This window comes from Halichoerus grypus, chromosome 4 (genome assembly GCF_964656455.1).
Source record: "Halichoerus grypus chromosome 4, mHalGry1.hap1.1, whole genome shotgun sequence".
Classification (NCBI taxonomy): domain Eukaryota; kingdom Metazoa; phylum Chordata; class Mammalia; order Carnivora; family Phocidae; genus Halichoerus; species Halichoerus grypus.
In genome coordinates this window covers 43269261-43291027 of record NC_135715.1, presented here as the reverse complement: position 1 = coordinate 43291027, position 21767 = coordinate 43269261, and the positions used below count along the sequence as shown (strand labels likewise).

At 36.6% G+C, this 21767-nt stretch overlaps 1 pseudogene; it reads left to right on the top strand.

Annotated features, from left to right (window-relative positions):
* Positions 1 to 13476: 13476 nt before the first annotated feature.
* LOC118552041 (small ribosomal subunit protein uS2 pseudogene) lies at positions 13477 to 14449 on the top strand (annotated as a pseudogene).
* Positions 14450 to 21767: the final 7318 nt, after the last annotated feature.

The following is a 21767-nucleotide window of genomic DNA, read 5'->3' as shown; positions in this document are numbered from 1 at the left end:
AATTCTTTATATATTTTGGATATTAACCCCTTATTGAATATAGGATTTGCAAACATCCTCTCTCATTCAGTAGATGGCTTTTTCATTTAGATGATGGTTTCCTTTGCTAGGCAAAAGCTTTTTATTTTGATGTAGTCCCAATAGTTTAATTTCGCTTTTGTTTCCCTTACCTGAGGAGACATACCTAGAAAAATATTGCCATGGCCAATGTCAAAGAAATTACTCCTGTTGGTTTTGTTTGTTTGTTAGTAGGATTTTTATGGTTTTAGGTCTCACATTTAGGTCCTTAATCCATTTTGAGTTTATTTTGTATATGGTGTTAGAAAGTGGTCTGGTTTCATTGTTTTGCATTTAGCTGTCCAGTTTTCCCAGCACCATTTTTTGAAGAGACTGTCTTTTTCCCATTGTATATTCTTGCCTGCTTTGTCATAGATTAATTGACCATATAAGCATAGCTTTGTTTCTGGGCTCTCTGTTCTATTCCATTGATCTATGTGTCTGTTTTTGTAATTCTGTTTGGATTCCTATAGTTTTGTAGTGTATTTTGAAATCTGGGATTGTGATACCTTTCTTCTTTTTCAAGATTGCTTTAGCTACTTGGGGTCTTGTGTGAAAAATTTTAGTGTGATTTATAATTCTGTGAAAAATGCTATTAGTATTTTGATAGGCATTGCACTGAATCTGTAGATTGCTTTGGGTAGTATAGACATTTTAACAATATTAATTCTTTTTTTTTTTTAAGATTTTATTTATTTATTTGACAGAGAGAGACACAGTGAGAGAGGGAACACAAGCAGGGGGAGTGGGAGAGGGAGAAGCAGGCTTCCCGCAGAGCAGGGAGCCTGACGCGGGGCTCAATCCCAGGACCCTGGGATCATGACCTGAGCCGAAGGCAGATGCTTAATGACTGAGCCACCCAGATGCCCCTACAATATTAATTCTTGTAATCCATTAGCATGGAATGTCTTTCCATTTCTTTGTGTCATTTTCATTTCTTTCATTAGTCTTATAGTTTTCAGAGTGCAGGTTTTTCACCTCTCTGGTTAGGTTTAGTTATTTATTTTTTAAGGATTTATATATTTGAGAGAGAGACAGAGACAGAGCAAGTGGGGGGCAGGACAGAAGGAGAGACTCTTTAAGCAGACTCCTCACTGAGTGTGGAGCCCAAAGCAGGGTTCAATCTCATGACCCATGAGATCATGACCTGAGCAGAAATCAAGAGTCAGACGCTTAACCGACTGAGCCACCCAGGCGCCCCTTGTTAGGTTTATTTCTATTTATTTTGTTCTTTGAGATGCAGTTGTAAATGGAATTTTTTTTCTTAATTTCTCTTTCAAGTGAAGCTCTTGTATGAAATAAGAAGCTAGTTCAGCTTCTAAATGAAATAAGTACCCAAGTGCTTTTACTCTAGATAATCATTAAACATTGATTTGCAGTAAAAGAACTTTTGCATACTTCTCCTTTTGTCTCATACAGTCAGGTGTTAATAAAATGAACGCTCTTTTACTGCTTCACTAGTACATTCTTGAGTAAAGTTGTTTTTTAGTGTTTGTGTATGTGTGTATTGTGAATGCCTGGCAGAGAAGGATACGGTGAATACTCCAACCAGCGATGTCACTGTCTTGATTGGCACTGAAGTGCCAGCAGACTGTTACTTTTGTACCATCAGTACAGTGCAGTCAGTATGTATATACAAATTAAATCTCAGCATTGTTTTAAAAACTGTTTTAAATCGGGGCACAAAGATAGGATTTTGAGATGTCTGGCGCCTTCATGATTCCGGAACTGATGACAACCACAGGATGACCTCATGCATATACTGGGTTCACAGTGAGATGGAAATTGCCCAACATTCCATTTATCACATGACCTCCATAGACTTTCACTCTGACCTCTGATAGGGTGGCAGTGTTGTGTACCTCCAGGGATTAATGGTGACTGAGAGCCTGTGATCAATAACTGCACAAACATCTCAGCATGTCCCTTTTCCTATATATCCTATCCTCAGAACCGGTCTTGAGTACCTTTGGCAAAAGGTAGAAAGAAGACACAGTATGTCCTGCAGCACTGTCTAAAACCTTTTGTGAAGAGTCCTAGGTCTTTTCATCCTCTTGGTCTGTGAACTAATCCATTCCTGTTTGAGGGAGGGGTTTTTACTTTCTCTATTATGGTGGATTATATCTGGACCTTATACACTAGTTTAGAGTTAATTCTTTCATATACATATATATATATATATATATATATATATATATATATAAATGAAATGTCATATATGTCATTTATGTCATATATATGTATGTCAAATAGGATTTGGGAAATGTATTTTACCTTTGAAACCCAATGGCCAATCAACTAGAAATCTTACTGTATCAAACCATTCTGGTAACTAATCAGCACTGCTGATTATTAAAGTATCTAGTGATTGTGTGCTGTGTTTTAGCTTTTACTGCTTCGGGGTCCCATCTGTCCTCTGGTGTCTTTCACAGCCCACAAGTATAGCCAGTACAAGTCTTGTTAAGGATGCTGGTGTTCTCTCCAGTTTATTTTTCACCACCTTGTTGAATTAAGTGTTTAGGCTCTCCTTTGGGATATAATTAAGATGAAGGGAAGCAGATCTTATATGATAATGTACTTGAACACTTCCATTTTATTTATCCTTTGCATTCCTGTTATTTAAAATGGAAGGAATATATGGTATTGCAACCCCGGTGAGTCCACATTTCAGTCACCCCTTTCAGCAAACTTCAGAACCACCTGAAGATGCTCAATTTAGTTCTTTGAGTCCAGAATCTTTGTCCAGTACACCTTTAGATATTTGGGCTATATTTAAATATATGTTTTTTTTTTCTTTATGGCTCTAATAAACAAAAGCACTTTCTACAATTACCTAGATTTCTACTGATACATAGTTACATAATTAGAGTAATGCTACAATATTTGTGACATGTGAGCCTTCTCATCTTAGGTAGAACTTTATACTGACTGAGGGTGTGTTGAGATCTGGGTCCACTTAGAGATGGGGTGGCAGTTGGAATCGCTGGGGTGCAACTTGAGGTCAATGGGTGTTCCTTTGCAAGATGACTTGCCTAGGATCAGTCACTACATGGTTTTTAAATAAGCCCAAACTAGACCATCAGACAAATTTATCATATAATTATATGCACAGTCATCCAAATTCATCCATAGTTTCTCATTTCCATTCTCACAGTCCTACTTTATCCCATGAATTTCCTAATTTTAAATAATAGCTCTGACAAGAATGTGAATTAAACTTAGAAGGTATTTCAGCAACCCACATAATTTTAAATTGATTCAGACCCTGAATCTGATATTTTGTGAAAACAGCCCTATAATTACAAGAAATAGATTTTATTTTGGATGGTTGAAACTGTCCAGTTCTCTGTGCTTCAAGCCACTAATTTAAAATCTTGCACTTGCCGTTTTCTTTCTTCAGTCTTTCTCATAAAGGGAGAAGGAGACAGCCCATGCACAGTTTTCTCTATCAATCTGTTTTACTACAGCAGACATTTGACATTTGGTCTTTCAAAGTGTTATCTTAATTGACTGTTTATTCCAGATGGCCACAGAATAAAATTTAAGTAACTATTTTGTCATCACATGCCATGCTCTACTAGTGTCCCATTTTCCAACAGTAACCAGATAATAACTGCCTTCAGTGATAAGCCATTCAAATAGTCAAACTGATTCCCTTCCTCAAGTGTTTGCAATCTTTTTTGGTTCCAGTGCTGTGACATTCAAAACTGAGATTGGAAAAGAGCAAATATTCTTAGTATTTTAGGAAAATATTATTAATATAAGAATATAGTTGGTTGTATAACCTTTAAGTCTCTAAAGAATGGTACTTAATAAGCTACTCTTGTAACTGGTAAATTCAAGACCAAGAAAAGAAATAAAACTTCCATAGCTACAATTCAACAAAAGGAAAATGGAACAGACAGCTTCTCTTGCTCTGCTCCCATACTTTCCTCTTGTCCAGGAAGAAAGAAAACTAGATTTGGGAATACTGAGAATAGTCCTTATCACCAAAGTTGCCAGGAGAAACTCATATACCTATAGTTTTGCTTCTTGGCTGGAAATTTTATTTGTTTCTTTTAAGATTTTATTTATTTATTTGAGAGAGAGAGACAGCATGAGCAGGAGGGGCAGAGGGAGAGGGAGAGAGAGAATCTGAAGCTGACTCCATGCTGACCGTGGAGCCCAATGTGGGGCTCAATCCCAGGATCCTGAGATCATAACCTGAGCCTAAACTAAGAGTCTGATGTTTAAATGACTGCGCCACCCAGGCACCTGGGCAGGAAATTTTAAAGCAGCCAAAAGATACCTTTTGTTCTTCTTTTTAAATATTTCATGAATGTATTTAATTAATGGGATCTAATATGCATCCAGAATGCTAACTAAAGGGTATATGTGAAATAAAGCTTATATTTTCTGGCTTTTATGTTTAAAAACACAGTAGATATGAGAATCAATAGTGAGTCTGCACCTTCTATAGTCAACGCATTTAGTATGTCTCTATATTACTTATAACCTTCAGTGGCTCCCTATAGTCTTTAAGTCACTTTTAAAAATATTAATTGAGCATTAAGAATTTTCTAGGCACTGTGATATTTATAAGGAAACAGTAATTTCATGAAGCTTAGAATCAACAAGTTAAGGCAAAAATTAAACAATTCGGGCACCTGAAATGAGTGGGGAAATACAGTGTGCTATGGCAATGCAAGGGAAAGGGGTTAAAATGGTGTAGAGAGTGAGGGAGTGAATTATAAGCTGAAAAGGGAAGAAATTGGTCAAGCTAGTGTATGTGTGTATATATATATGCAGAGGGCATGAAGGAAGATCCCAGAGAAGAGACAGAAAAGGGTTAATATGCTTAAGTTATTGAACAATATAGCATATCACATAATAAAATAATGTCATGTACAGTGAGAAAAAATAGCTCAAGATAAAGCTGAAGAGGTGGATATATATTATAAGATGCAATGAAGATACAATTTTTAACTTAAGGGCAGTGGCATTCTGTTAAAAGCACTAAGGATAGCAGTAGCATAATCATATACTTGATTTTTCACAAAATAATTGATTGCAGGATGAACAATGTAATGGAGGAGACAGGGAGGTGAAATAGGAGATTTTCGAAGATGGTGAATTGGGCAAGAGTGGCTATAGCCTAAAGTAGACTGGTAGGGATGGGAAGGCTGGGGCCCAGAATATTTGGAAGAGAGGGACAAGAAGATGAAGTTATGTATCAGTTAGAGGAACAGAAAGTACAGCATTGTTTATAATTGAGATTTTTTTGAAACTACCAGAAATCTCTACCAATATGGAATTTAGCTATTTGTAATATATTGATATCAGTACCTAATTAAAAATTTCCATGGTCACGAAGAATATTGTAAGTATGTTACAAAATCCTTATATTTTTCAATGAACAAAAAACAGCTTATGCTATTATATGTATAAAGTGAGATTATTCTAGCTATTATATGTATAAAGTGAGATTATTCTAATTTTTTGGTGTGTGTGTGTGTGTGTGTGTGTGTGTGTGTGTGTGTGTGTAAAGAGAGAGGGGAGATTCTCCTATAGGGAAGGATACAAGAATCAATTTAAAATATGATCAGTAGAGGGGTGCTTGGTGGCTCAGTTGGTTAAGCATCTGATTCTTGGTTTTGGCTGAGGTCATGATCTCAGGGTCATGAGATCTAGCCGGGGAAGAGCTCCATGCTCTGTGTGGAGTCTACTTGAAATTCTGTCCTCCCTCTGCCTCAGTCCCTCCCCCTGTTCACAAGAGTAAGTGTGCATGTGCTTGCGTGCATGCAGAGTTGTCTCTCTCTCTAAAATAAATCTTTTAAAAAATAAAATAGAATGTGATGAATAGATATGTTTTGGAGTTTATATGACATACGTATTATTTCCTTTTTTGATTATTTAAAAATTTCCATTAAAAATATAATTTAACATATATAAAATGGCATTTTAAAAATAAAGGTCGATGCGAAAGAAGGAAAAAGCTAGAGACATCACACTTCCTGATTTTAAAATGTATTACAGTAATTAAACAGTATGGTATTGGCATTCAGAAGTCATTCAAATCAGGAGGCAGCAATTTCCGTTAATATGAAAATAATTATACTATGTCTTCAACCAGATGTGTTTTTTTTCCCAATCCATCACATTATCCAGTATTTCTTTTTAAGAAAGAGGAAAATTGAGTTACAACTTTATTGAAAAAATAAACCTAAAAAAGTAAAATAACCTAATGCATTAGATAAGAAGTAGAAGCATTGTAGACACTGTGTCACCAAACAAATTCATTCCTTCAAGTTCAAAACATCAGAGAGGGACAATATTATCAGTTTCCTTCTGGTATTTATTTTTCCATGCAAATTCTTCTATGACAGATATGATTTCTGTGGGTCTCAGTGTGCAGTTCTGCTCACAGAATCATCCTCTTGGCCAGGGCTGAATGACTGCCCAGAGAGAGGAGTTAGACTGCTGTAGAAAACTTCACAGTGTTGAGACATGGAGCAACCTGGCTTTTTGTCTCTCTCTCTTTTTTTCTCCTTAACAAAACACTCACAAACACATAAATGAACTCTAGTAATCAAGCTTGTATTTCACATTCATTTAGGTCACTTTGACTAAGGCTCAGGCATTTATTTAGAAGTAGCCAGTCTGGAAGCCCATCTAAATGGCATGATACCATCCATTGTATAGGACTCCCTCTTTGGCATGACCAAGCGGGTCAGTGCCAGACCTCCCTTGAGATTTCCAACTCTCCAATTAGAATGTATATCTTTTTAAATCATATAATATCCAGGCTTTTTAAATGGTCATTTTTGTACCTTAAGAGTTTAAGGGTCTAGACTGAGGGCTGGTTCTTAGCTCCAAATAATTATTTAATCTCTGTATCTTTTCTTCCACAAAAAATCTTAGATTTTTTGATATAACTGGTTACACATGACTTCATGTCATAAGCCCTGCCAAGTATTTATGAAACTGTGATGCATCCAATATAGTTACACTCACTTGGGTGACATATTACACCCGTTTCTCACATGAGAAAACCAGGATTACAAATTGCATATAAGACTAAATTTCTAGAGATTTTCATTTCAAATCCAACACTTTTATTTATTTATTTATTTATTTTAAAGATTTTATTTATTTATTTGAGAGAGAGAGAGAGCACAAGAGAGGGGAGCGGGAGAGGGAGGAGCAGACTCCCCGCCGAGCAGGGAGCCCGATGCGGGGCTCAATCCCGGGACTCCAGGATCATGACCCGAGCCGAAGGCAGTCGCCCAACCAACTGAGCCATCCAGGCGCCCCTCAGATCCAACACTTTTAAATCATTTATGCTACTACATTACTTTCTAATTATATATTACCATATTTAGTTATATCCAGATAACTGGATGACGTAGAGAGCTGTAATTAAAAATGCCTTCTTAGTCAATCAGAAAATATTCTTTTAATTTCTCTAGGTAATTTACTTAGTTCTGTAAACAGAATTGGTTGAGGACTATTGATTTGTAGGATATATGTCACTAAACAGTTCCTAAATATTCTTATGATTGAAACAAAATTGGAATAAATCAGAAGAGGAATTTTGAATCTTCTCACACCTCACACTTGGCTATTTTCTCTTTAAGGCACAAAAGTTGTGAACACACAAGAGGTTTTTCTGTAGTTTCTCTAATTTATTTTAGCATCTAAACTAATTGTTTTAGATTACCACATAATTGCTCATATTCCTCCGGGCATAGCATATAGAATTTAGATAATGTGATATATTCTATATATAATGCTGCATTTGCTGGTTCTGTAAATCAAGGAATGACAAGAGAAAAGTTCCTGGAGAGATAAAAGTTTCTGGTCTTTTTTGTTATCTGTACAGCCATAGAAATGCCAGACACTAGAACTTGTATTCTAAGGAAATTATAATATACAGGCTTAAAAAATTCTGTTGTGTCAGAATTGCCTGACTTCCATTCCATAGTGTAATGGAATAGAATAAAATTCTGGAGGATTTTGTTTTCGTTCTGGTACTTGGATACAACTAAAAGACTCTGATTCTGACCACTTATGTAAAGGCTGTAGTGAAATGTGTGGAATAGTCTAAGAAATTAAGCTTTGTTATTATTTTAAAATAATCATAATAAGAAATTTTGGTGCTGTTATGAAGGAGAAATGGTGCCAATCAATCAAAAATTCATAAAACATTCTAAGGCAAAATGATTTATGTCCTAGTTTGCCTTAATCTGGGATTCTAAGAGGTCACAGTGATGCACGCACACATTTTATTTTTATTTTTTAATTTTTTTTAAAGATTTTATTTATTTATTTGACAGAGAGAGAGACATAATGAGAGAGGGAACACAAGCAGGGGGAGTGGGAGAGGGAGAAGCAGGCTCCCCGCCGAGCGGGGCTCAATCCCAGGACCCTGGGAACATGACCTGAGCTGAAGGCAGACACTTAACAGCTGAGCCACCCAAGCGCCCCATCATGCACACATTTTAGTAGTTACTTTTTACTATCAAGGATTTTGAAAATTAAAGGATTTGAAGAAAATTAGGCTAAGATATAGGTCATATTTTATGAAGAGTAATGTATTATATATAGTTTAAATAGAAGAAATTTAACTTTTTTTTTTAGTCTGTGGAGGTCACAGACAATTTAATATACTGTTGATATTCAGAACACTAGTTGTTTAAGTAGCAGTATGTTAATCCTTTCCTCAAATAGGGCAAATGCCCTGACCAGGATTGGTTTTATATCTGAAAAATCATTTATCATGTTAAGTGCATTTTTAACAAAGCATTATATAATGATTATAAATGTCATTATTTGCCTTTTTGACTGATTTGGAGGGGCTTGATTAGAATATTTTTTTCACTGTCTTATATTTTGAATGCTTACACATTATTGGATTTGTTACCATTTCTGTGAGACATTTGCCCTCTTGAGAGGTTAAGCTTTGCGTATTTGCTATTCTAGCTTAGTGTATAACCACTATAATAGTGAAATCTCGGCATAAATAGTGGGTGGTCCCCAAACTCTTACCATTCTCCAAAATCTAAACTACATCTGATAGAAATAACCTCTCTTCAAGCAAAATAAACTGTAAAAGATTTGTTCATATTATTATTTAATCAAAGAACCATGTTTCAGGAATAGATGAATGTGATCTTATGAAAAAATCAGTTACTGATGAGAAATGTTGTATTAGCTATTTATTCCTGAAAAATGAATCCCAGTCTAGTCTCTGAAGTTCTTACCCAGAGTCCTTCCCCACCCCCGCATGAGCTAGGTAGGGTTCTATTGTAAACCAAATAATAGTGCCTTGGATGTCACTGTCCTTCCTTAAGGGAAGAAGACAGAAATGCTTCCATACTATATATAAGGTGCTAGTGACTACAAATGTGTTAACCACTTCCATTTAAGTAAAGTAACTGCTATTTTTTTTTTTTTTGTTTGTTTTGCTTTGTTTTTGTTTTTCTTTTGTTCTGCCAGGGGTTATTGCTACTAATTCCCAGGGAATATCAATGATAATAGATGTTTCAGGCCAAATGGGAGGAAAATGGAGAAGTTGTAGTAATGCTAAATTCATAGTAAGTTATATCCATCGAACACTTACTGAAATCAAGGTACTATTTTTAGCACTTCAGTTATTTAAACTTACTTTATACTCACAGCTCTGTTTACTATGCTCTACCTATCTGAGAGATGAGACGACTGTACCACAGAGATACAAAGCCAACTTCCAATGTCAGACATCTATAAAGGATTTTAAATCCGCTGTTCTCAGTACGGGGATTTCACTCTCAAAAACACAGTATCACATAGGAAGGAGCTAGTCCCTAAATATCTGACCTGCCAGTTTATGTAAAGGAGAAGCTTGGGCTTTGGACTAGCCAACCCCCTGCTTTCTTTCTCAACACCTGGAGCAGTGCCCCGACAAGGGGCCCCAATGTAGGCCATCAGTTGATGTGTGTGGTGGTGGCAGATGGGTGTTTAAGGAAAACTTGCCTACTGACCAGTCACACAACCAACACATTTCCTGGAGAATAGATCCATACGGTCTTTTATACCTATGTTGCTGATCTGATGGTAGATAGAAAATACATGAGTCTTTATGGAATAGAGCTAGACAGGTTGAAGATGATAGTTTATACCTTCTGTCTTCTCCACAAACAGATGCATTCTTAATTTTTTTTTTCTATGAGTCCTCAATCATTTGACAATCTCTGCAAAGGGGTATCCTGCAATGCGACGCCATTGTCTCCACACCCTTATTGTCCTAGTGGGAACCATGATCGATCATAGAGATGATAAAGACGTAATTGGGAAACTATAAGAGAAGAGCATTCCCATCACTGCCATACAGGGCTTTGCCATGGCTGAGGGGTTCTGGGCTGTAAAGTCACTGAAGTACCTGGCTATCACACCTCAAGGCAGTTTTTGTTGAAGCTTCTCCAGCAGTCTCTGGCCACTCTCATCAAGAAGAGGGAGGGAAAGTGTCTGCTGGGAAATAGCTAAGCCTCTCATTTCCTTCCTCGGTTCCTCTTGGAACCTATGCACACTTTGCTCAAAACTGGTGAAGCCTTCACATTCAATGCCAAATTTTTGTTACAGATTATTTTTCCATACAATCATTTGAGCTAATCAGAAATTCCAGAGTTTTGTGTGTTTTAAAGGATGGGTTCAAACTTTCATATTCTATTAAAATTTAGCTCTAAAATGACAAGCTTCTTAAAGACTTATTTTTTTAGTTGTCGCTATCCTTGCTTAGATCAAGTAGCCAAAATACCCTCTGAACTAAGTTGCACTGTGTGCTACAAATACTCTGCACTAACCTGTTTTATGGACTTTTGTCTTCAAGAAGCCTGTAGCTTCTGATATTAGGAAATTCAGACACTTGTTAGTAGTTTTTAGGTATGTGAAGCAAAACACACTCCTTAATGAAATGTTGGATTTTAATATATTTAGTAATTTGTCAATCAATGTTTATTACGTAACATTGTACTCTATATCATAACGGAATGAGTGTAACTCAGTTCTTTGGATCAGTCTTTTTAATATTGAGGTGAATTAAAAAAATAGTTTATTAGCCTTAGCTGAGATTTTGAACAAAAATCTTACTCATACGTTTCCCCTAATGAAGTATGCTGCTCTTAAGTGTGGGTGTACTGGAGTGGAGTGTGTGAAATATTTGACATGATCAAAAGATGATGACAGTATTTTGACAAAATATGAAGTGGAGATTAACGTATACTACACCGTACACAGAATAATTAAGCTGAATAAAAGTATCATGGTAAAATTTTTAAAAGGTTATTTTCTGTCAGGTGCAGGAGATGATAAAGAAAGATTGGTATTATCAGTGTTATCTGAGGCTTTTCCATTTTTTTTTTTTACACCTGTCACCTCTTCCCCAACTGAGTGTTTAATTCACTTTGAATAACTGCTAACTTAGTAGTATATTTCTTATCTCTTCCTTAATGAGCATTAGGTCTCTGTATTATAAAATCTTTCTGAACTGTACTAAAACTTTGTGGGTTTTTTTTGTAGATTAGCAAAAATGCATTCTTGTTTTCATATTACTGTATTCAAATTTAATATGTGCATTCCTTAGTTTTCTAGTAAGTAGGAGTAAAAATCATCTGTTGCAGGTTTACAGTTTGTAAACTGTTTTATTCTTAAACTACGAATCTTAACATCACTGTCTTGCCAGATTACTAACACTGAAACTGACCCTACTCTTTACCTCACCTACATGGATACATACTCCTGTTGTTGCTTTGCCTAAAAACGTTACTTTTTGTTTGTGAGGTTTTGAAAACTCAGTGCCATAACTCACAATGTTCAGTACAATTTATACACTGGAAGAATACAGTGTTGGACCTTTCAACCACTTCTAAGAACACATTTTTAAATTGATAGCTGCAGGATTGTGGAGTGTTTTTACATATTGATCTTTTGCTAATACAACTAGCAGCATGTTTTGCATGTATGAGTTAATAAATCTTTGGATCATAGAAGTGTTTTATTTACAACTCTGTGCACAAATTTAATAACTTAGATGAACCAATTTCTTGAATGACATTAACTACCAAGACCCACATAAGAATACATAATCTGAATAGCTTATATCTATTAAGAAGTTGAACCAACAGTTAATAATCTTCAAATAAAGGAGACATCAGGCCTAGATAGTATTACTGGTAAATTTTACTAAACATTTGAAGAAGACATAATACCCATTGTGAGCAAATTATTTAATGAAATAAAAGTGGAGAGAACACATCTTTTTTTTTTAAGATTTTATTTATTCATTTGAGAGAGAGCACGAGTAAGCAAGCAAGAGAGCACAAATGGCAGAGGGAGTGGGAGAGGGAGAAGCAGGCTCTCTACTGAGCAGGGAACCCCATGCTGGGCTCAATCCCAGGACCCTGGGATCATGACCCCAGCTGAAGGCAGATGCTTAACTGAGTGAGCCACCCAGGCCCCAGGGAGAACACATCTTAACTCGTTCTATGAGGCAAGCATTACCAGAATACTAAAATCAGTTAAATACATTAAAAGAAAGGGAAAGTACAGACTAGTATCTCCCATGAACATTGATACAAAGGTTCTCACAAAGTAGGAAATTGGACTCAAAAAGGTGTAAAATATTATACACCAAGACCAAGGATGAACTCGTAAGAGCTTAATATAGGTATGAATATTTACATATAAATATGTTTATGGACATGTGCATATACACAGTTTAGGGTATACACATACATATCCTTTGTCAACTTAGAAGACCAGTAAACAATGACACTGCATTAGCAGTGCACACAATTAATGCCCAGGTCTTAGTTTCTAATAACTTTCTCCAGTATAAAGAACTAGGGCTCCTTGGAAAATGGCTAATCCCACGGTTTGGGGGCAGGAAATATATAAGGGGAATCTGGAGCATTACATTGCCAGAAAGTAAGGAAGTTCTCAAAAACAAATAAACAGACAATAACCAATAGCAACAAAACGACAAAAACACACAGATGAGGGTACGTTAAAGGGACATTGGAGTTGACTGAACAAACTCCTGATGGCCGAAGTTGGAACTTTTTGAACAACCAAAAAAATAAATTACCACTGAATTATAACTTAAAGTATAAAATAAATATCCCTGACTCCATACTGATACAGAGTATTAATTAAATAAATGACTGGAGAAAAGAGAGAAATCCCCATGCAGAAATTCTGGAACATTTATGTAGACCTACTACCTTCAAGGAAGGAGAGTATAGCTCCCCACTCCTTAAATATGGGCTGCACCCAATGATTTGTTTCCAAAATACAGTATTGAAAGAAGAAAAAAGAACAATCTTGCCTTTCTGCACTACCCAGGGAGGGGTATATATGGCCTTATTCTGCATTCCCATAGTAATTTAAAGGGAAACTTTCACAATGTCCAGAGCCCTTGATGTCCTGCAAATGAAGAAGGAGGTCTTCAAACTCATCACAGAAGGAGCCCACTTAGGTGGCAAAAACCTTGACTTCCAAATGGAACAGTACATCTACAAAAGGAAAAGTGATGATATGTATATCATAAATTGGAAGAGAACCTGGGAGAAGCGTTTGCTGGCAGCTGGTACCATTGCTGTTACTGAAAACCCTGCTGATGTCCGTGTCACATCAACCAGGAATACTGGCCAGTGAGCTGCGCTGAAGTTTCTGTTGCCCCTGGAGCTACTCCTGTTGCCAGCCGCTTCACTCCTGGAAACTTCACTAACCAGATCCAGGTGGTCTTCCGGAGGCCAGGACTTCTGGTGGTCACTGATCCCAGGGCTGACCGCCAGCTTCTTACATTAACCTGCCCACCATTGTTCTGTGTAACACAGACTCTCCTCTGCACCACGTGGACGTGGCCATCCCTTGCAACAGCTCAGTGGCTCTGATGTGGTGGATGCTGGCCTGGGAAGTTCTGCATGTGAGTGGCACCATTTCCTGTGAACACCCATGGGAGTTCGTGCCTGATTTCTACTTCTACAGGGATCCTGAAGAGATTGAAAAGGGAGAGCAGGCCACTGCTGAAAAGGCTATATGACCAAGGAGGAATTTCAGGGTCAATGGACTGCTCCAGCTCCTGAGTTCACTCCTACTCAATCTGCAGTCACAGATTGGTCTGAAGGCTATTCAGCAGTTCCCCCTGAAGACTGGAGTGCCCAGCCTGCCACTGGAGACTGGTCTGCTGCTCCCACTGCTCATGCTCAGGCCACTGAATGGCTAAGAGCAACCACTGAGTGCTCTTGAGCTGCTTTTCCACATAGGCAAACAAAATGGAAAAAAGGTTGAAAGGTTGATGGAAAACAGTTTCTACCAAAAAAAAAAAAAAAAAAGAGAATAACCTTATACTAGCAAAACCAGACAAACACTGTTATCTCAACCACATGATCAAGATCAACATGAACAGTGATAAATTATGTAGACAGTACATACTTTATATGGTATTATGTGATAAAAGTGGCATTGTAGCTCTTCCATCTTTCTCCAAAAAAATCACATAACTGCAAGTCCAATTGTGAGAAAATAATCAGTAAATTCCAGTAGAGGGGCATTCGACAACACCACCACACCAGTATTCTCAAAACTTTCAAGGCCACCAAAAGTAAGGAAAATATGGAAAACTCTTTCAGTCAAGAGACTGCTGAGGAGATGTAACAATTGAATGAAATATGGTATCCTGGATGGGGTCCTGGAACTAAAAATATGACATCAGGAAAAAACTAAGGAAAACAAAACTTAAGAGACAAGAATGTAAGGGATAGAATCTCTCCAGTTAAAAAGAGAATTCAGTTTTGGGCAGCAACTTCTGTGTGTATCAGTGAGAATCTCATATTGTATGGATTCAGCTGAGGGAAGGAAAATGACCTTATATTCAGCATCAGACCAGCATATTCATTCATTTAACGTAAATATTATATGCCATTACATTTTCTTGGATTTTGAAGAAAAGATTTGCTAGTACATGTATTTGAATCGATAGTAGTTCATTAGATGGAAAGAATGTAAGCTCTTACTTTTCTTTTCCTACCACCAATTGTAAGAACATCCCCAGATTAAAAAGAAAACATAAGAAAAAACAAAGTTCATTGGTAAATATGTTTTTAAAGATTGGTATATAGAATCATTTAAAGAAGACACTTGTTTCTTTTTTTTTTTCTGAAAAGAAAAATAGTATTTATTTTTTTAATTTTTATTGTTATGTTAATCACCATACATTACATCATTAGTTTTTGATGTAGTGTTCCATGATTTATTGTTTGTGCATAACACCCAGTGCTCCATGCAGAACGTGCCCTCTTTAATACCCATCACCAGGCTAACCCATCCTCCCACCCCCTCCCCTCTAGAACCCTCAGTTTGTTTTTCAGAGTCCATTGTCTCTCATGGTTTGTCTCCCCTCCGATTCCCCCCTTCATTCTTCCCCTCCTGCTATCTTCTTCTTCTTCTTTTTTTTTTTCTTAACATATATTGCATTATTTGTTTCAGAGGTACAGATCTGTGATTCAACAGTCTTGCACAATTCACAGCGCTCACCATAGCACATACCCTCCCCAGTGTCTATCACCCAGCCAACCCAACACTCATTTCTAACTTAATGTCCAATTCGTGACTCTAAAAAAGAAACAAGTGATGCCTTGGAATACTGGGGATCAGAAACCTTAATTCCACATTCCTTATCCTCAGGAGTGTTCATGCTAATCAGTATAAACATCATTATTTTGTTAACTGTGCTTCTATTTTTTTTACAAGTTACATGTTTGTTTAAGTCATATAAAATGCATCATCTCATGTGTTCACAAATAAACATATAAATGAATTCAGTTCATTGTGAAATATTATGCCTTAGGCAATTAATAAAAATACTAAAATTTATGTACAAGTTGATTTAGTTTTAATGCAAATTTTATATCACAATGCAAAATAAAACTAAGATTTAGTATTGGCAGTGAAGATATGAATAGAAAAAGTTGGTTTGCTAGACCAATGCAGATTTATTTTATAGTTATGTATTTACACATTATAATAATTTATTTATTTGTGATAAAGCTTTCCTTTCTGTTTTTGAATCATTTTTCTTTGATAATATCAACTGTTTATATATGAACTAGTAGATTACTTTGATTATTTAACAACTCTGGTGATGTACAGTCATCGGTTATATTAATGTATTTGTCAGGATGAGTTTATACAAGTTGAATATTACCATATATAATATGCCATATATACCATACCATATACCATAAAATTTAAGTGGACAAATAAAAATAAATGCTTATTAACATCTCTCACCGCATATGGTTCCAAAAAAATGCTTTTTTTCTTACGATGAGAACCTTTAGGATCTACTATCTTAGCACTTTCAAATATACTGTACAGTAAACTATAGTCATGTTGTATATTACATAATGTAACTAAGCTTAATGTGTTTATTGCCTAAACACAAGTTAACTAAATGTACTGTGGTAATCATTTTATAGTATATGTATGTTAAGTTATTATGTATTATATCTTAAACTTATACAGTTCTGTACATCAATTATATTCCTATAAAACTGAAAGAAAAGGTGGCCATTTTGACTAACTCACGTATGATAATTCAAATAAAAGATTTATGGACATATGTTTTATTTACTTTGGGGTAAATATCTAGGAATGGAATTGCTGCATTGTATTAGTTTAATTTTTAAACATTAAGAAACTGCCAAAATGTTTTCTCAAGTGGCTGTTCAATCTTTATTGTAGAATTTCCAGTTGTACCAGATTCTTTCTAATACTTGTTTTTATCAGTTTAAAATTTTTTTTAACAATTCTGTTTTTTTTTTCTTTATTGTTTATTTAAGAGACAGAGAGAGAGAGAGGCAGAGGGAGAAGCAGGCTCCCCGCTGAGCAGGGAGCCCGATGGGGGACTCGATCCCAGGACCCTGGGATCATGACCTGAGCGGAAGGCAGACACTTAACCATCTGAGCCACCCAGGCACCTCTTTAACAATTCTGTTTTATGTTTCATATAGTTTGTCCTATTTTCTAGTTGTTTAAGTAACCAGGGGAGAGGGGACGGTAAACCTAGTTCTTGTTACTCAGTTATAGACAAAAGCAGAAGTCTTAATTTGACTTGTTAAATAATACACTAGCATTACTTAATATAAAAAATAAATTAAAAATAGCGATCTAAGAACAAGAAATATTGTAATCAAAGGAGATAACAAGATTGCCAAAATTAAATGTGTATGTGTATGTAGGTTTTTTTTTTTTTTAAAGATTGATTTATTTTAGGGAGAGAAGGGGGCGGGGGAGCATGAACACAAGCAGGAGGGGCAGAGGGAGAAGGAATCTCTAGCCGACTCTGCGCTGACCCTGGAATCCGGGGCAAGGCTCAATCTCAGGACCCTGACATCATGACCTGAGTCAATATAACCGACTGTGCCACCCAGATGCTCACATGTGTGTAGATTTTAAACAATTGGATCAATGTTACCAAAATCAGAACTAATTATTTAAAAAAAATGAAAACAGAAACAATAAAATGTGGAGGCAAATAAACTAGGAAATCCATTATCAGAATTAATGTAGCAGCAGCAGGAGGGGAAGGATCCCGTGAGTAGCATTAGCAATTAAATGAAGAATGAAATTACAGGAGTTTAAGAAAGAAGTGGGGTGTTAAGATTGGAAAGATTATATCATTAAGACCCAAACAGTCTTAACACAAAAGATCCATATTTACTTGAATCTTTTTTCCCCCCTCAATAATAACAGCATTTCTCTCTGCTCAACCCCTGGATAATTCTTTGTAGGCTGACAAATATACACCTAAAGGCAATTCCTACAAAGTTTTTGGTTAAAGATCTTTCCTGTAAGAACAGTAAACAAAAATCTTTATTAACTATAAAAGGTAAAACTGCTGTTTCCTCTTACCTAACATACTGTAAGAGCTATTATTAATAATATATCCTAAGCACCATCTCTTTTATTTATCACACCTTTGTATTTTTCGCATTAGTTTAACTAACTTGTCCGAAGTTACAGAGCTAGTAAGCATCCTCTCCAGAATGTAGCCTCCAAGCTGGCTGAGCCTACCACTGGCATTTCAACCTCTATGCTAGTTGGGGGTGATTAAAATAATAAATATCAAATCAGCATAATCTATTTTCATCATTCATATATGCCACCCAGGCCAATCTGTACTTTAAGTGATACGAGTAGAAATATATACTCACAGAAAGTGCCCAGATTACATTCCCCCAAATCTAATGTTTGTGAAAATGCAGTCACAGATATCTTTGAAAATTGCTGTGGGGGTAAAAAATATCCCTCAAATCTAGCTTTGTAGGAACAGTAATTAAATTACATTGATAGTTTCTTTGATACCTAGCCCCACCCCAATTTTATACACAAACACACACACACACACCACTTGATTTATCTATTAATAAAATAAGTCTAGGATAATAAGAATTCTCATTCTTTTTCTTTATAAATATTTTTTTCTGATATTAAGATCAAATGATTGAAGAATTTTTCAAATTGGAAACTTAAATCTCCTTAATTCAACCAAAAATATAATTTGAATATTATAGCATTGCTATTAAGAGTATTGAGGGGTGCCTGGGTGGCTTAGTCAGTTTAAGCTTCTGCCTTCGGCTCAGGTCATGATCCCAGAGGGCCTCTCCCTCTCCCTTTGCCTGTCGTTCCCCTTACTTATGCTCTCTCTCTCTCTCTCTGTCAAAAAAATAAATAAAATCTTTTTAAAAAAAGGAGTATTGTACCCGACCAAATTAAATCATATGAAATAACTGTCTTAAGTTTAAGGCTTCCATGAATGGGTGTTTTGATTATCAATATTTCCTTAACTAAATTGAAAACTTTCCTAATGACATGTAGGAAAGTATTTTGAGCCAGCCTAGATAAGGTTTTTAAATTAAACCATAAACAGTATCCAAGCCATAATATACAGCCTCTTTTTATGGAATACAATTCCAATTACCTCAAATCCCCATTTAATATAATTTTATGTCTGATTCTGTCTTAAATGCATAAAAAATGGAATATTTGCATATCTTTGAAGTGTAGCCTGATATAAAATAATTGATTTTTTCTATATTCATTCTTATTTTTTCATGTAGTTACTTTCTGATTGAAAAACTTTATCTTCCTATTAATTTATTCCCATTGATAACAAAAAATACCCTGTGTCTCCTATAATTTTACTACAGAGTTCCTCATTTTCCTGAGACTCACTGGCCTGGGTAAATGAAAAATATCTCTACATCTGAGGTTGAACCACTAAGTTATACCTGCACTCCACTCAACATCAGTCCTGTATTTTTTAATTTTTTTATTATGTTATGTTAATCACCATACATTACATCATTAGTTTTTGATGTAGTGTTCCATGATTCATTGTTTGCATAAACACCCAGTGCTTCATTCAGTACTTGCCCTCTTTAATACCCATCACCAGGCTAACCCATCTCCCCACCCCGCTTCCCCTCTAGAACCCTCTTTGTTTCTCAGAGTCCATAGTCTCTTATGGTGTGTCTCCTCCTCCGATTTCCTCCCCGCCTTCATTTATCCCTTCCTGCTATCTCCTTTTTTTTTTTTTTAACATATAATGTATTATTTGTTTCAGAGGTACAGGTCTGTGATTTAACAGTCTTACACAATTCACAGTGCTCACCATAGTACATACCCTCCCCAATGTCTTATCACCGAGCCACCCCATCCCTCCCACCCCCCACAACTCCAGCAACCCTCAGTTTGTTTCCTGAGATTAAGAATTCCTCATATTGGGCGCCTGGGTGGCTCAGTCGTTAGGCGTCTGCCTTTGGCTCGGGTCATGATCCCAGGGTCCTGGGATCGAGTCCCACATCGGGCTCCCTGCTTGGCAGGAAGCCTGCTTCTCCCTCTCCCACTCCCCCTGCTTGTGTTCCTGCTCTCGCTATCTCTCACTCTGTCAAATAGATAAATAAAATCTTTAAAAAAAAAAAAAAAAAGAACTCCTCATATCAGTGAGGTCATACGATACAGTATCATCTTTCTCTGATTGACTTATTTTGCTCAGCATAATACCCTCCAGTTCCATCCATGTCACTGCAAATGGCAAGGTTTCATTCCTTTTGATGGCTGCATAATAGTCCATTGTATATATATATATACCACATCTTCTTTATCCATTCATCTGTCGATGGATATCTTGGCTCTTTCCACAATTTGGCTATTGTGGACATTGCTGCTATAAACATCGGGGTGCACGTACCCCTTCAGATCCCTACATTTGTATCTTTGGGGTAAATACCCAGTAGTGCAATTGCTGGGTCGTATGGTAGCTCTATTTGCAACTTTTTGAGGAACCTCCATACTGTTTTCCAGAGTGGCTGCACCAGCTTGCATTCCCACCAACAGTGTAGGAGGGTTCCCCTTTCTCCGCATCCCCGTCAACATCTGTCGTTTCTTGACTTGTTAATTTTAGCCATTCAGACTGGTGTGAGGTGAGATCTCATTGAGGTTTTGATTTGGATTTCCCTGATGCCGAGTGATGTTGAGCACTTTTTCCTGTGTCTGTTGGCCATTTGGATGTCTTCTTTGGAAAAATGTCTGTTCATGTCTTCTGCCCATTTCGTGATTGGATCATTTGTTGTTTGGGTGTTGAGTTTGATAAGTTCTTTATAGATTTTGGATACTAGCCCTTTATCTGATATGTCATTTGCAAATATCTTCTCCCATTCTGTCAGTTGTCTTTTGGTTTTGTTGACTGTTTCTTTTGCTGTGCAAAAGCTTTTTATCTTGATCAAGACCAAATAGTTCATTTTTGCCCTTGCTTCCCTTGCCTTTGGTGATGTTTCTAGGAAGAAGTTGCTGTGGCTGAGGTCGAAGAGGTTGCTGCCTGTGTTCTCCTTTAGGATGTTGATGGACTCCTGTCTCACATTGAGGTCTTTCATCCATTTTGAGTCTATTTTTGTGTGTGGTGTAAGGAAATGGTCCAGTTTCATTCTTCTGCATGTGGCTGTCCAATTTTCCCAACATCATTTGTTGAAGAGACTGTCTTTTTTCCATTCTTTCTTGCTTTGTTGAAGATTAGTTTACCGTAGAGTTGAGGGTCCATTTCTGGGCTCTCTATTCTGTTCCATTGATCTATGTGTCTGTTTTTGTGCCAGTACCATACTGTCTTGATGATGACAGCTTTGTAATAGAGCTTGAAGTCCGGAATTGTGATGCCACCAGCTTTGCTTTCCTTTTTCAACATTCCTCTGGCTATTCGGGGTCTTTTCTGGTTCCATACAAATTTTAGGATTATTTGTTCTATTTATTTGAAAAAAGTTGATGGTATTTTGATAGGGATCGCATTAAATGTGTAGATTGCTCTAGGTAGCATTGACATCTTCACAATATTTGTTCTTCCAATCCATGAGCATGGAACGTTTTTCCATTTCTTTGTGTCATCCTCCATTTCTTTCATGAGTATTTTATAGTTTTCTGAGTCCTGTATTTTTTTTAAGATTTTATTTATTTATTTGAGAGAGAGAGCACAAGTGAGGGGAGGGGCAGAGAGAGGGGGAGGGGCAGAGAGAGAGGGAGAAGCTGACTCCTCGCTGAGCAGGGAGGCTGACTCAGGGCTTGATCCCAGGACCCTGGGATCATGACGTGAGCCAAAGGCAGATGCTTAACCCACTGAGCCACCCAGGTACCCTAACATC